This window comes from Oryctolagus cuniculus, chromosome X (assembly GCF_051225735.1).
Source record: "Oryctolagus cuniculus isolate XC-2025 breed Fujian yellow rabbit chromosome X, ASM5122573v1, whole genome shotgun sequence".
Taxonomy (NCBI): Eukaryota; Metazoa; Chordata; class Mammalia; order Lagomorpha; family Leporidae; genus Oryctolagus; species Oryctolagus cuniculus.
The window spans coordinates 18,223,145-18,240,608 of NC_142888.1; the positions used below are offsets into that span (position 1 = coordinate 18,223,145).

At 35.4% G+C, this 17,464-nt stretch overlaps 1 protein-coding gene and 1 long non-coding RNA gene across 14 annotated transcripts in view; one reads left to right on the forward strand and one right to left on the reverse strand.

The window, feature by feature from the left end:
- The window catches only part of DMD (dystrophin), a 2,249,390-nt gene that overhangs the window by 949,356 nt on the left and 1,282,570 nt on the right, over nt 1-17,464 (reverse strand). The window lies entirely within an intron of this gene.
- On the forward strand, nt 999-2,348 carry LOC149119567 (uncharacterized). The gene is made up of 2 exons (XR_016228042.1): nt 999-1,133; nt 2,218-2,348. It is a non-coding gene; the product is annotated as an uncharacterized LOC149119567 (long non-coding RNA).

Consider the following 17,464-nt stretch of genomic DNA (forward strand, 5'->3'; position numbering starts at 1 on the left):
CCCCCTTTCTTTCTGGGGGATTATATTTTTAAATATATCAATCTAGTGTTACAATTACATTAAGGTGGATTAAAATATTTTATACAACTGAATTGAAATAAATTGATTAAGATGTGTATTACTCTTAAATACTATTTCCTAAGTGCTTTGGTTTCAGGTCTATACTGCCTTTATTTTCACAAATGTTGACTTGAAATAGACAATTCCATTTTAGAAAACTTTACTGTTATTGGTCACTGAAACTTTTCAATGTCACTCATAAATTCAACCTGAAATATGCATGCTAACAATCTATTACACATGTAAAAATACAGTACTGAATAACAAAATTGAGACAAGACACTTATGGAAAATCTTAGATATGTGTTACTTTGGTGTCACTGTCTGTAGGTTAACCCAAGTTAAGCCACCAAAACACAAAAGTTCATTGTTGTTATTCTGGGAAATGTTGAAGCTGACAAGTGGTGCCCCTGTCCTTGGGCCCTGTGCATGATAGGACCCAGCTCTGAGCTGTGATCTGTGAGCTGTGAGGGTCAATCTAACATGTCCTCTAAGAGCCAACTCCCATTCATGTTCTGGGCACTCAGAATCCCTGAATTTATGTCAAATGGATCAAAACCAGCTTCCAGATATGGACAAGGAGCAAATCTTTACTAGGGGTCGTGGGGAGCAACTCGGACTAGACTAAGTTACTGGAATTAAGACTTATTCTATGCATCTGCTCTCCCACAATATGGCGCTGAGAAGGGAGAAACAGCTTCTACACAGCTGCCTCCAGTTCAGCCAATAAACTGTAGGACCTGCTCCTGATTGGAGGAGAGCAGCGTACTCGGCGTGTGGGCAGCCGAGTTGGGATTGGCGGAAGAGGACTATAAAGGAGGAGAGAGACAACATGCACCAGGAACATCTATCTGAAGGAACACCTGAGCAGCCCCCGAGAGAGCCGGCCGGCGGTGTGCCGCTCCCCCGCGGAAGTGGGGAAAGTGGCTAGGGGGAACCGCCCTTCCACGGAGGTGGAAGGGACGGTAGCCAACCCGGGAAGAACCAGCAGCAAACCCGGGGAGGGCCGAGCAGACAAAAGAACAGCGCAGGGTCCTGTGTCGTTCCTCCACGAAGACGGGGAGCGACAAGGGGTGAGTGGGCATCACTTAAACATGTGGGTGTGGGATGGGATGACTGCGTCTGTGTGCACAAAGTTCCTTGTAGTGCAGGATGCAATAAAAAGAATTGAGGAGGGTGGGGGGAAGGAGAAGATTCATAATAGTTAAGATGTGAAAACAACTTAACTGTCCATCAGCAGATGAATGGATAAAGAAAATCATTATATGCATATAGTGGAACTCTATTCCACTTCTTAAAAAAGGAGGAGATCCTGCAACATGAGACAATATGGATGGACTTTAAGGAGATTATGCCCAAGGGAAATAAACCCCACACATAAAGATGAGTACTGCATGGATACACTTATATGAAGTAAACTAAAAACAGTCAAATTCATGCAATCAAAAACTAGAGTGGTGGTTAGCAGGAGCATGAGGAAAGGGCAAATAGAGTTATTACTCAAAAGGCATCAAGGTTCAGTTAAGATAAATGAACTCTTTTTATCTACTAGGCTATATTTTTCACTGTAAATCAAAACTATGCTTTATAATATTTTAAATTGTAGAACTAAAAATGTAAAACTCACTTGCCATGTTCTAAAGATTATGTTTCCTATAGAAAAATGTATATGCTGAAAGTAGCCATTAAAATAATTATGGCTTTTAAAAGAATTTTAAGATATAATATAGTTTCATGGTATCAAAAAAGAATATTTCAAAGAATAACTAATATGGAAATTTCACTCATCAAAATAAACTCAAACATGAGTTTATTTGTGTTGCTTTTTTTAAAAAAAATTCACAAACATTTCCCCAAATTTAAATGTTCTGGTAAAGGAAGATATGCATGAAAGTTTCACAAATTAATTTTTGTGAAAAGAAGTCATATAAATATAATATAAAATGAATACTTAACATGGTAGATAGAAAATTTAATTTTCTTTTTAAGGATTGACAAAGAAGACAATGTGATTTCTTGCTTTTTAGGACAAGATATTTTATTTTCTACGTTACTTTTTAATTGCACTCAACAATTATTTAGTGACTCGTTCCTATATGGCAGGCCCTGTGCTAGAACTTATTACAAAAATGAATGAGATGTTTTCTCTTCCCACAGGTCAATCAACTTTAACGAAGTTAGGAAAGACTTCATGTTAAGAGTAATATGATCATTTTAAGCATACTTATAAAATCTTAATAAAAAATTCAAAAGGAAGTATTTTTCTCCATTTTTGTTTTTGTTTTTCCAAAGGTGAAAGACAATCTTTTGTCTCAAATTATCCTGATTTCTAAGGAACATTTGATCTATAAAATTACTACTAATAAAGGAAAATAATAAAGAAAAGGAAAGAGAAATGAAATTCAGAATAGGGATGTAAAATATTGTAAAAATCATTCAATTACACTATACTAAGAAGAAAAGAATAATCAAAGAATTTCTTCTCAAACATTTTGATTTCTTAAAATTATCGAGTACCTCGTTTGTGTTAGATATGGTACTAGGTCATATACCTTAAATTGTGATACTATTGAGAAAGCTTTTGCCCCCTCCCCAACTTAATTTCTAGTGGTCATTTGCATAGCAATCAGGTAGGAGCTGTGATAGTACAAATATAGGCTTCTAAACAACATAAAGGAACACATCAAATGAGATGCGGGGGTCAGCAAGTGGGATGATAGGCTCAATAAAGATGTTCTGGCAAAAAGAATATGTAACTAACCTTTCAAGAAGATGTACAAATAAATTAGGAATGGGAGAGGTAATGATGATGTTTAGGGCCACTGTAAATGGATTCAGATTTGGATGAATAAAAAAGAAACACAACAGTTTGGGGTCACTGACTCTGGGAACTTGTATTGAAATCCTTGCTTTTGTAAGCTGAGTGGTTTTAGAGTGATAAGGAAAAAAGATGTAAGGGACTAGAGGAATACTATGTTCATTTAAGTATCTGAAAGGACTTGAGTGTATCTGGGAAGGGATAGTGAAGGGGAGTAATGGCAGAGGTTATGGTGGAGTGTGGTGGGGGAGTTCATAGTGGGGCAGTAATCTGTGGATACATACAAAAATGGCAGATAAACTTCATCTTAGTATTGCTACTCTATCCATGAAAAAACACATAGAAATTTTAGAGGCAGAAATGTTTAGGCAGAAAATGGACATATTAAGATTTTTATTTTAGAGAAATGACTCTAGTTTTATATGAAAATAGGGTAGAGGACAGCAATACTGTAATTTTAGGATACAGGCAAGAAAAGGCTTTAAAATATTAGTACATAAGGGTCATCTGACTATTGGTTTTGGTTATAGGGATGGAGAAAATCAGAAATACTAGAGAGAAAACACAAAAACATAAATTATAAAACCTGGTGATTAATTCAATGTATGGATGGTATACAGACTTTTATAAGCTAAATGGATGACAGTCATTAAACAAATCAGGGAACTTGGGAGAACAAACAGAATTTATGGGGGGTGAAAAGCTTGGGTAAGTATTTTAAGCTGGAACATCTGCAGTAAATCCAAATAGAATGATCTGGTAGATATTTGCATATTCTGGTTGAGTACTCAGGAAAATTATCTAGGCAAGGAATACAGTTTAAGGGTCATCAATAAAGTAGTGGTAATCGCATTCAAAGAGAAGATTACCTAGAGAAAGAATGTCAAGTGAGAGGAAAAGAATTTCTAAAACAAAACCACGAAGAGCTCAATACATTAAGGAAAGGTGGATGAAGAACTCAGAGAGGAGATGAGAGTGTGGAATCACCTACGTTAGGAATACAGTTAAGCAGGATAGAGTTAAGAGTGGTTCATAACGAGGTAAAGTAAGATGAAGACTGAAGAGGACCCACCCAATTTAGCCATAGGAGCACCATCCATTACCTTTATGAGAGCATCTCCCATGAAGCTTTGCTACTAAAAGTCAATAAAAATTGGGTTAAAGCACAGTGGTAGGGAGACAGCAAATACAGAAAGGTTTTTCGAGAGGTTTATCTGTAAAGAAAAGTGAAGAAAGAAATAATTGTTGGAGGATATATACTTGAAGGGTTGTTCTAGTGATGAAAAGTAATAGAGAATGTTTAAATGTTCATAGGTTATAGAATCTCATTTTCCAAATGCTGATGGGATGCCATTACATAGAGGAAGTGAAAATATCACGTCTTCATGAGTCAGCAATAGAGGACAGTAAATTCTTACAGAACATATTCACAAAAATGTTAAAGTATTTTATGAATGGATTATCATCTCTAAAATGACATTTGTGATTACATTTAGCATTGAGTTTTACTAAATATCCATGGTTAAGACAGACTAATAGAGACAGAGTATTTATTTGTAAAAATGTTGAGAGTTATGACTTAAGGAATAATTCCATATAACAATAAATTCTCTTATTATACATATATAATGCACTAATAAAATAATTTTCACTGAGCACTTCCGTCAATTGATTTAAACAAATGACACTAAAACTATAACAAGGCATAAGCAGTGCCAAGAATTGAGGAATATTGATCTCCAGAAATGCTGTTTTATTGGTATTCTAGATTTTCCATTAAAAAAATCTAACAAAACACCTTTTGTAACTATCTACAATACTGTTAATAGTGCCAGGCACACTGTTAATTTCTACTAAATTAGAAAGTAACTATAATGAATCTTCTTATTTATTAATTTTGCTTAAATGACTGCTAACCTTGATCTTCAGATTTTTAGAAATTCTTTGATTTAGGCTTATGTTCATCTAGGAAGTAAACAACTTACCATTTATTTTAAATTACAGTAATTTATGAAGAAGCTTATTGTGTCAATTTTCCGTGTTCTGCTGGCATCTCTAAACTGAATTTCCTAGGCTCCAGCTTTAGTTAGGCTATCACATATCTAAACCAAAGTAAAACTGAAAGGACTAGGGCAGAGCATATGGGTCATTTGTTCTATCACTTGCTCATTCAAACCAACATTTTCTAATCAGTTAGAATATGTTCCAGGGTCTGGTCTGGACATGAGAAATAGGAAAAGAAATAATCCACAAATAATCATTGCCTTTCAGGGCAAATCTAGGGAGGAATTCAGAAAGGAATAAGTCTTCATAGAGTAACAGTATAATAGGGGCTGGCCAGCACAGGCTTCCCAAAGGCAGCCTGAATGAGGCATACATACTCCAGTATGATGGCAGCTGACCTATAGAATGCAATCCGAGCTAATTGGAATGGCAAAGTTCTTTATACAAGCACTGTGTGTGCATGTGCAGGTGTGTGTATTTACAAGGTTCACTAGATTCTAAGCTCAAGGTGGAACTAATGATGCCTATTTCTCTTTTCCATCTCTCTCCATGTCTTGTACCTTGAGATTTTCCCCCAGTGCATTCACTGGCCCTTTTATTCCAAAAGGGTGTCCACTCTGAAAGAAGGGAATAATTATCATATTGGCCTTTGGCTAATTTTTTTTAAAGCCTTGGTAAATGTAAGTCAGAGAAATATCTGAAAAAGAAGCTACCTTATGAATGATTTTCTTTCCTATTAAAATAGAAATAAGAACTGTGGAGAGGGGAAGAAAAACTTCAGAGAGGAGGCAATAAAATTAGATGCTGGTGGGTTCCTGAAGAGGAGCCCTGAAATCTCTTTAGGTCTTGGAGTGTAGTTAGGAGGTCGTTAAGTTGTTATCATTCCTGAAAACAGTGCAAGAGTTAGTAGGAAAAAGTAGACAGTTGTGGCAGGGGTATATGTCAATGAAAAGGAGCAGGGTCCATGTAATCTCAAACTAGATAAGGGAATAGACATATCAGCAGATGTCCAAGAACAAAGACCTTCAAACCCTAGGTGCATACAACATTGCCTATTCAGCAAAAATGAATACCAACATGTCCTCTGGAGGCCATATGTGCTTCATGAACTCTTACAAACTTTTATGCCTACACCAAAAGAAGACAAGGGGGAACAGTCCTAAACTGAAAAGCAATGGAGAAAAACAAGGATTGATAGTTTTCTCTCTTCAAGTGCAAAGGGGTAAAAGGCCATCTATTCAAAAGAATGACTAGGGGGAGATTGAGCATACATTCCCTGAATGCAACATTACTAAATTAAAGTGTAAGGCGATCACTTTAAGCTTCAAAACTAAGCATAATCTTCTCTTCCTTTTTGACATATGTTCTATTGAACATCTTTACTCAAAATAGACCTCTTTCGCCCACGTTGAAAATCTGTCAAGGCAGGTCTTACCCTGCTTCCTGGTGATCTCCACAAGTGTTGGAAGGAATGCCCAGGCAGCCATGACGTCCCACTTGCTGCCAGGTGGTGCCAATTCAACTGGGCCCAGAGCCCATGAGACATCTGTGACTTGAGATCTAAGTGCCATCCGTCACATCATCCCATAATTCTTCAAAAACTACTTGTTTTCCCCTAAGTTAGTGTTGGGATAACTGCCATTTAGTATTGTTGCTTTTTCTCTGGTTGTGTATTCGAATGTTTAAGTGATTAATTTTTGTCATTTTCTCAGTGCTTTTCCTTTCCTGCACATTGTTATAAGGGCATCCCGTTTGCCATACAATGAAAGATTCATTGTTTGTCCTTGAGCATCATCCCCACTGTCAGATGATAGACCTCATATGTATTCAGTGCATTCATCAATGTCTTACCATTTACACATTTTCCCCTCTCTCTCGTTATTATCATAACACTTTAGTTTCTAACACTTCCAAATTTGTACTCTTTGAATTAGGCCTGATTAGGTTAATAATCATGATAAAATGCTTCATAACTAAGAAAGAACACACCAGTCTATGTAACAGTGCAGTGTCCAACAGTTAATATCTATGCGGGTGTAATAGAAGATTATTGAAGAGTCTATGTTTGAAGCTATTCTTATTTCCACATAGCAAAAATGATACTAATAATAAGTTCATAAAAACATTATGAGGCTATTGTTTATTGGGTGTTTGTTATATGTAATGCAGTGTACTACATCTTTACAGTCACTATCTGGATAGATCCTTGTAATAATTTTGCCATGTGGCGATCAATATTCCCTCTTGGAAAATTAGTGAATAGAGCTCTAGCGAAATAAAATAAGATGCAAAAAATCATAATGTTAGTGGGTACTGAAACCAATGATTGCATCCCAAGTCTGACAACCCCTCTTTCTATGCTCTTATCTATTACTTCCTACTTGTTTAAAAGTTCAAATTAAAGGATGAATTATTTCATAGCATAAAATGTTTCAACTAGTAGCTTATTTGTATAGTACACATTCTTTAGTTAATCAGGAATTATTTATATATATTTTATGCAACCACTATATATACACAAGTCAGTGATCATTACACTGTATATAAATATAAAACATAAAATATATGCTCTCAATATATTCTCATTACAGGATATATATAATAAAATTTACATGCATGTGCTCTCTTTATGTTCTCTCTCCCTCTCTCTTGCTGTGTGACTTCTAAGAAGTTTAAATATTTTAGAAGTCACCAAGTGCTATACACATAAATTGAGATTACACATTCTTTTAAATATAGAATGAAATGAAATATTGTCAATTAGATCATTACATTTTCCCCATAGATATACACAGTATATTATAAGGAAAAAGTACTTTTCATATGAAGACTTGAATGGGTATATTTAATGTGCAGATATCATTTGTTGAAATACCCTTAGAGATAAAAATGACAGGTAATATATTTATTAAAGCATTTATGTATGTATTTATTTTTACAAGAGATAACTGTCAGCACTAGATACAGCTCAGTGGATAGTGACTTTTGCTAACACTTAATGGATTTCATATATTCAATGAAAAAATATGAGAAAGTTCACTGAACCTTTACATGAACTAACCACTCTATGCTCAACTCTAAAAGACATGTAGGAAGTGAATCCAATACTTGCATATTTCCTTTTGAAATGAACACAGAAGAATTTTTATTCTAGTGTATTCAATACATGATGGTTTTTCTTCCATATGTATTTATGCTAGAAATAATATGAAGAGACATACTAAATGTCAGGCACCATGATAAGTGCTTTACATACACTGAAATATCTGATCATTAAAACATGTCTAAAAGAGACTATTAATAGATCCATTTTAAGGAAAAAGGAATTGAGGCTTAGAGATGTTAACTTTTCATAAATCATACTAATAGTTATATAATAAATCAGAAGTTTCATCCAGGCAGTTTGCCTAAAGCCCATGTTTTGTCAGCATGATATTAGACTTCTACATCTATATATTTCTAATTTCAATTTGGGAAGAGTTTAGATTTTTTTCCAGAAAACATTTCTCTATATTTTTGCTCTCATAAAGACATTAATAACTTTACAATATTAAAAGTGTTAGGGGAGCAGGCATTTAATTCAGAAGTTAAGACACTTGCATCCTAGATCATAGTATCTGGGTTTAATTCCCAGCTCTGGCTCCTGACACCAGGTTGCTACTAATGCAGATGATGGGAGGCTGTGGTGATAGTTCAAGTACTTGAGTAACTGTTACCCATGTGAGAGACCTAGACTGTGTTCTAGATCCTGGCTTGGCCTAGGCCAGCCCCAATTGTTGCAGGCATTTGAGGAGTGAATCAGTGGATGGGAATCAATCAATCAATCAATCTCTCTTTCTTTCTACATAAATAAATTTAAATAAATAGGTGTTAAAAGTTGGTGAATAATAGCCTGACATTCTTACAAGTAAAGAATGTTTTGGAAGACCCGATGAAGGCTTCCTAAGGCATATTTATGATAAAGTCCTCACTATGCAACATATTATTTAACTTGTGGCATTGGGAAAAGAATATTTGTCAGTTTTAGGAAGTATATATTAGAAATATGAATATGATTGAGGAAGGCTATTTTGCTTAATATTGAACTTTCAACTTTAAAGACGTATATAGATCATGGGTATAATTCAATGTTAGGTAAGAACCCACTTCAACAAATACTCAGGTGGCTGTTATACACAACAGAATCAGAAAATTTTGGCCTCGAAGTTTAATTAATCTCTTCCTTTTTAATAGGAGATATGTGAGTACCAGGGTAGTTGATGATTTGCCTGAGGTTATAACATCTACTTAAGCCTACTAAAAAAGAAAAACTTAAACTAATTGTATATTACTACCACTGTTGCTGCTGCTGCTGCTGCTATTATTCCAATGATAGAATGTTGTCCATTGGATTTAATCTGCTTGTATTCGTGTTTAATTTTTAAAAAGTATGAGGGATAAGAAAAGGTATTGATTTGGACAGGATGGTTTGAATGCAGGTTTGTTGGTATTTATTTAGAGATGAATCTATTCTTTCCATTCATCTTTGATATTCTTGTTTGTTTTATTCCTAGTGTATCTATTCTCTATTTTACTTTTATGTTAAGAAAAAAATGATTAGGCCGGCGCCGCGGCTCAATAGGCTAATCCTCCACCTAGCGGCGCTGGCACACCGGGTTCTAGTCCCGGTCCGGGTGCCGGATTCTGTCCCGGTTGCCCCTCTTCCAGGCCAGCTCTCTGCTGTGGCCAGGGAGTGCAGTGCAGGATGGCCCAAGTGCTTGGGCCCTGCACCCCATGGGAGACCAGGAGAAGCACCTGGTTCCTGCCTTCGGATCAGCGCGGTGCGCCGGCCGCAGTGCGCCAGCCGTGGCGGCCATTGGAGGGTGAACCAATGGCAAAAGGAAGACCTTTCTCTCTGTCTCTCTCTCTCACTATCCACTCTGCCTGTCAAAAAAAAAAATTATCTTTTTTTTTTTTAAATTTCAAATTATAGTTCTGTAAACTCTGATATAATGTTCAATATAAATTAAAAAGGAAAAAACCAACAAAATTTGATATAAAAAATATGTTCTTTTGTCCTTAAATGGAAGATTGTAATTTCATCTCATATTTTTGGCCTATAAATTTGGAAATCTACATTCTCAAAAACAAATAAGGAAAACAACAGGAAAACGCTGCTAAATTCCTTGATGAATTTCATATATATAATATTTATATTTTAGTTGCTTAATATGAAATGTCAAAAAGATATTCCCAGGGGGTTGAAACAAGAGGTGAAAAGAAAGGTATTTTCTTGGGACTGGTGCTATAGCACAGCCGGTTAAAGCCTCAGCCTGCAGTGCTGGCATCCCATATGAGTGCCAGTTCCAGTCTTGGCTGTTCTACCTCTGATCCAGCTCCCTGGTAAAGTGCCTTAGAAAGCAGCGGAGGATGGCTCAAATGCTTGGACCCCTGACCCCATGTGGGAGATCTAGATCAAGCTCCTGGCTCCTGAATTGTCCTGGCCCAGCCCAGGTCATTGAAACCATTTGGGGAGTGAACCAGCAGATGGAAGATTTCTCTCTGTAACTCTGTCTTTCAAAAAAATAAAGGTATATTCTTAAAATAGGTAGGAAGGTAGATTCAGAGGCAGAAATTTATATTTTAAATACTGTTTAGGTGAGGCAGAAAAAGTATGTTTACTATACTCAATGTATTTCCATATGGAAGAAGAACCTTTTCTCTGTGTATAACTTTTACTCCTTGTCATATTACCTGTGGGAAATTGATTTGAACAGATGTTTTTGTTTCATATTAACTTTACACATTATTTTTCATAATCCCCTTGTGTTCATATTTTATGACTTTTATAATGTCACCACTTTTTATTTTATACATACTTAGAAAAATGAACCATAAGACATAATAGATAATGCTTGTTTAATCAATATTTGCAACACTGAAAGGATTAAAGATAGAGTTCACACAATTGTAAAATGACATAACATATCAAGCATGAACCATTCAGTAATCACAGTCTGTACTAACACTTGCTTGGAATTGTGACATTTTAGTCTTCATTGCCATAAATGAGAGAATTAACTTATTTTGTTTCAAAATATTTTGCTTTGTGAGTATTCTTTTTAAAAATGGTTAATAATCCTTCCATTGCTAATGTCTACCTATGATTTGCTAAAAGCTAATCTACATAAGTGGATGCATGGATACATATGATAGAGATGAATTGATTCCTATTTACTTTGAGAGAAATAAATTCTCTCTTATGCTAAAACCACCTTCCAAGATAAATTTATATTATTAGAGATAAGATGATTTAGGCTTCAAAATGGTGTGTAATTGAACTGAAACATGGAGTTAATATACCATGCATTTCAAAATTAATGAAAGAAAATTTTTAACATTCTCACCACAGAGTTGATAGATAAGTTAATCATTTTTACTGAGTCTTTTCACAATATATGCATAGATCAAAACATCACAGTGTATCCCATATAGCTATCACTTGTCAATTAGAAGTAAACAGCATATATAAATATGAAAGTATTAAAATATTCCTGAAATCTTTACAAATAATTAGAAATAATCTACCATACATTATCTGGAATTGGAAACATATGTATTTAACTCAGAATATGTTTTTCTCTTGCGTATTTTGTGGAGCACTCTGTTGTTAGTCCCTTCACTGTGGTAAGTGAATGGAGATAATTCACCTATTGATAATTATATCCATTTATTTCTTAGAGGAGAAATATAAGGTTGTCACCAAGACCCTACTATAGGTGGTTCTACAGATCTTTAATAGAGAAATTTACTCATTCTCATGGAATGTGACAAGAACAAATTGGAAGGCTGAGAACTAATTTTACATATAATTTTATAATTCTGTGTGAACACTAAGCATGCAATTTATTCATGCACATTTGGTAGTTCATTAGTTTATAAAAACCAGTGAAATGGAAGACTATATGAAAATTTAATTATTAGTATCCTTACAGATTTGCTGAGTATAGTGAAATAGGTGGCTACTTCACCAGGTTTATAGAAAATGGAATTAAAATTGTTTATTCTGGTAAAAATTGAAATTTATGGACACAAGAAACTTCAAAATGTTCACAGAAAATGTATATTATGAAAGAGCTATGCATGGCCTTCAAAATATACCTCCCACCCAACTAAATCTGTCTTTTAATTGTATTTTCCACAGTTTGAAGTCCCTTCAAACATTGACCTGAGTGAACCCAACTCCTAACAATTCATATCATCTTCAGTTTCTGCTAGTCAAATATATAATTCATCTTATGAACATGTCTATGCATGTAAAGATTTCACAACAATAATAAAGTGAATAGACATAACTGTCATTTACTTAGTATATGTAGAATGCCAGACATTCTACACATATTAGCTCATTTAATCATCATAACATATTTTCTAGGTAAACATCATTATGGCCAGTTTACAAATGGTGAAGATGAGACTTGGAGAAGTTTAATACATTTCCCAAAATTAGGTAGCAAATTAAACCTGTCAGCAAGGATTTGAATTATCTCTTCACATTGGGTCCTCTGCTCTCAAGTTTGCTGATTTCTTTTTCTCTCATAAAAATACTACTTATTATCATAAGCTTCATTCTCATCTACCACATCATACCATCCTGTCTCACTGCTGTTCCTGGGAGCATATTCCCATCTCAGGACCTTGCCCCTTGCTGATTCCTCATCCTAATTTTCTCCAGATATTAGCATATTTCATGCCTGTACTAGATTAAGTTTTGACGAGCTTGACAAGAAAAGGCTTTCTGGACCCTAAGTTAAAATTGAAGCCCTGACGTGATACATCTATCCTTTCTCCCTGTAGATTTTCCTGTTTTATAACTGATCCACCCCCACAAACACACATGTTAAACCATATACAATCTAACACAAAAGTGGAATATACACAAGACCTAGAAGTAGAAGTGACAGGTCAATATCATTCACAGTTCATAACAGATACCATCACAAGCATTTTCACTGCTCTTTATCTCTTTCAGTGCAAGGACTCAAGAATGGATATCTTCAATAATTTTTGAAAAAAGTTGCTTAAGAGGAAAATTGAAGGTATTGGATTTTAGTGATCAACAGTTGAGTGGATTTCTACACTTGGACAGCACTAGGCTTTTAGGAAGAAAATCACTTTCAGTAATGTTTGTATTCACATTGAGACAGTCTATAAACCATATCGAATCACTAAGAAAATGTCATTCATTCTGAGTTGTACTCTGTACTATGATAAAAAAAAATTGGTGACATGCCATGTTTCCTTATGAGTTATCTTCTTTAAACAGTTAATTGCTTTACTGCTTAAGTATGTTTAACAAATCAGATTCTGACAGTTCCTTAATTAAAAAAATTCTGTTTTTAATTAAAATCATTACAGTACAAATAAAATAAGAAAAGGTATATATTTTAATAAAAAGTGTAAGTCCATAAATAACTTAAAGTCATGATTATATTTACCTATACTATAGTATCAACTGTGACCAGACTTTATCAAACTTGAGCATGGCAGGTATATTTTTCCTGCTAAAATAAAATATTCCATGAATCTAAGAGGTTTTTAGAGAGTTACTTAATTTGATAAAATATATATTTTTGAATAAATGTTCTCTTCATGCCAAGTAGGAGGAAATCTATTATAATAAGAAATAAAAAGCTTACAAATTGTAGTGCCTAAGTACTATATATACTAGATAATTGAAAATAAAATTTAACCACTATGTATGCCATTTTTCTAAACCAAAGTTACCTATGTTTAATTTAAAATCATTGTAATAGTGTGAATCAATGAGAGCACTGAACTGCATGTTATATTAAAATATACAATTAAACTTACTAAGTGTGTAGCTCTAGTATTCATATGTGATTTTGTTATAGTAAGGATAGAAATTGTTGGGCCAGTTTTGTGGCTCAGCAGGTTAAGTTGCAGCTTGCAAGGCTAGCACCCCATATATGAGTGCCAGGTTGATTCCCAGCTGCTCTTCTGATTCAGCTCCCTGCTCCTTCATCTGGGAAGGCAGTGGAAGATGGCACAAGTTTCTGAGTCTCTGCCACTCACATGGGAAACCCTGATGGAGTTCCAGGCTCCTGGCTTGAGCCTGGCCCAGACCCAGCTATTGTAGCCATTGGGGAGTGAAGCAGTAGATGAAAGAGATCTCTCTCCCTCTCTTTCTACTTCTTTCTCCCTGCCACTCTACCTTTCAAATTTTTTTAAAGAAGCACAGACATTGTTGAGTACAAATCCAAGTCTTGTATTTCCTAAGTAATGGTTTATTATTTTTTAAAATAATTATTTATTTGAAAAGGAGAGGGAGGGAGAGGAAGAGGGAAAGAGAAAGTGCAAATTTGACCTTATATCCACTGGCTCACTTTCACTCCCCAAATGGCCACAATGCCTGGGTGCTGGGTTAGGTTGAAGTGAGGAGTTAAGAATCCCATTTAGATCTCCCACGTGGGTATCAGTATCAGGGATTCAAGCATTTGGAATAACATCTGATGCTTTCCAAGGCACAATAGTAGGATGCTAGATCAGAAGTGAGCAGCCAGGACTCTTAATATGATGGCCACTCAATGTTTTTTGAAATAGTGCTAGAATCAATAACCTCACAAGGAAATCCTTTACGATAAATTAAATGTTTTAAAGTAAATAAAAATGCCATGGGCCTTTTCACTGTATTATTTTGTAACCATAAGAGAAGTATAAGTTAGGTAAGTTATTTAATTTAAATAAAGAATATGCTGAGTATATTGGCATTCCAGTAAAATTGTATAACAGGAAGTGCCCATAGTCTTCTCTGAAATTCTTTTTCCTGTGAGTAATGTGAACTGTGTATAAATATTCTTGGAATATGTCTTTTGTCTACATTTCTTCAGGCTGCTTTCTTTTATCACACAATTACTGACACTACTTTTCAAATGGAACAAATGCTTTTAAAAAAAGCAAATTCTAGGTTAGACACATGCACAGACAATGATTTGTCTTAAAGTGGTAGTTTCAATTGCTTTCTATGTGTATCATCCATCTGCATAATCATGAAGAAAAGCAAACTTGATAATGTGAAAGCTGATGGAAAAACAACACTATAATTTGTGGATGTTCATTCTTCATAGTGTAAATATCAGTTGATAACTTCCTCTTTTTAGTTTCAATTATAACTATATATAAGGAAAAAAAACCCACAAAACAGGCTGCTTGCTACAGTGCTGAAATATACTGCAATGTCCAAACATTAATTGGGAATTCTTAAATAAGTTAGAAAACCAAAAGAAATGACCTTTTTGATGAGGTTAAGTACATGGGGTGCTGAATTAACAGCACAACCCTTTTTTTCTTGGCCAATAGTAGAGAGACAATATATGAGTAAAATGGGTGAACATAGAAAATCAGTTAATTCAAAGCTGTTCAATGTTGATATTTGGAATGTAGTGATATTAAGATGCTAGTTTTAAAGTTTATGAAGCTAAAATCTGTCTGAAAGATTTTTACATGCTAATTCACATGATAAGGATTGGAGGAATCCCATATCATGGACAACGCTGGAGAAGTTAGGCAGACAAGTACAAGAATTTTTAATGATATTTGACATTCAGGACATCAGACTGTAATCTTCTAGACCAAGCAAACAAGTGCCTCTTTCTACAACAGGGAACCCTAGGTAGAGGGTGCAAGCACCCTTATTCTTTAATTCTAGGTCTTGTATTCACAAGACAAAATTCAGTAAGTCTATCTGTGAACTTTGATGGTACTCATTACATTTTAACCTAAGTGTCCTTTTTGAAATGGTTTGGGAAAAATAGAATAACTGGCAATTCTAATTTTACACAACAATATTGTCTTTTCTATAAGTGCAGCACAAAAGTATGAAGAACAAGATAGAGAACCAGGACAATAAGCTTTTTACTTAGATGGAAATCCAGTCATGGAACATGAACAAGGAAATTTCCTCATAAATAAATCTTACGGTGCACACTTAGGTAAGTTAAACCCCATAAAAGTACATCATTCCCTATCTAGCACCTATGCAGATAAACTAAAGGTCATAATTTTCTTATTTGATCCACATTCCAGATTTCTAACCCTAATTTAATCATATTAAATGGATGGAACACTTCACAAACTACAGGTTCTCCTCTGCATCACCAGCCATCTGCCTAAATCACTGTATCATCCTTATATCAAAAATGATCGGGCTCTCGGGTATAGTCTGGTCATATTTTCCTTTTATTTCTCAGTTCACTCTATTTCTCTTCTCATTTACATATTTAGAATAAAAAAAGGGCCAAAGGAAGAAGAATACCCCCTGTGGTATTATAATAAAATGCGGCATGAGTATGAGTTGACTAATCATACAAAAATATTCAACATTAAACTGCTGCCTAGAGATATTTTCATTGGTTTAATCAAGGTATTTTCATATGGTTTAATCAAGTCATCCAAAAATCTGCTTTGGGTGGGCGTTGTGGCTCAGTGGGTTAAGCCTCTGCTTCAGACACACACATGCCATATTTGAGTGTAGGTTTAAGTCCTGGCTACTCCACTTCCTGTCTAGTTTTTTGCTAATGAGGCAGCAGATGATGGCTCACATACTTGGGTCCTTGCCACCCTATGAAAACCTTGAATTGTATTCATGGATCCTGTCTTCAGCCTGGCCCAGCCCTGGATGTTGTGGGCATTGGGAGAGTAAACCAGTAGATAAAAGACCTCCCTCCCTCCCTCCCTCCCTCCCTCCCTCCCTTCCTCCCTCCCTCCCTCCTTCCCTCTCCCTCTCCCTCTCTCTCTCCCCTACCCCCAATGTGTGTGTGTGTGTGTGTGTGTGTGACTTTCTCGGTTGCTCTGCCTTTCAAGCAAATGAAAATAAATAAACATTAAAAAGAAAAGAAAGAAAAGTTGTAGAGGCTTAGCCTACTACACCACAGCACTGGCATCCCATATAGGCACCAGTTCGTGTCCTGGCTGCTCCTCCTCCTCCTTTTCGATCCATCTCTCTGCTTATGGCCTGGGAAAGCTGTGGAAGATGGTCAAGTTCTTGAGTCATTGCACCTACCTGGGAGACCTGAAAGAAGCTCCCAGCTCCTGGCTTTGGATTGACTCAGCTCTGGCTGTTGTGGCCATTTAGGAAGTGAACCATCAGATGAAATATCTCTCTTTGTCTCTCCCTCTCTCTGTCTGCAGCTCTGCCTCTCAAATAAATAAATAAGTCTTTTAAAAAAGATGTATAGAATAGTGTATTGTAATAAGTCTAAGGCAGACATTAATTGAGTATAGATGACAGTAGTAGACTCAAATATCTGCTATAACTTAAGCAGCAGCAGATCAGCTGTAGTTGGCATGGGTCCTTTAATTACGCACTGAAGCACATCTCATCAGCATATTATGATTCTAGGCTAGAAACCAACCACAAAAGTAGAGTTGCAATGCCTCTTTCTTGTATTGGGCAATAAGAAAAAGAGTCAGAAATTGTGAATTTAGATTCCTGAAGTGCCTTTCCCCTTCTCTCTTACCCATCCACATAACACTGCTAGTTATAGTCCTAAAGATGTTTTTAGAAACTTGGCTAATTGAGAA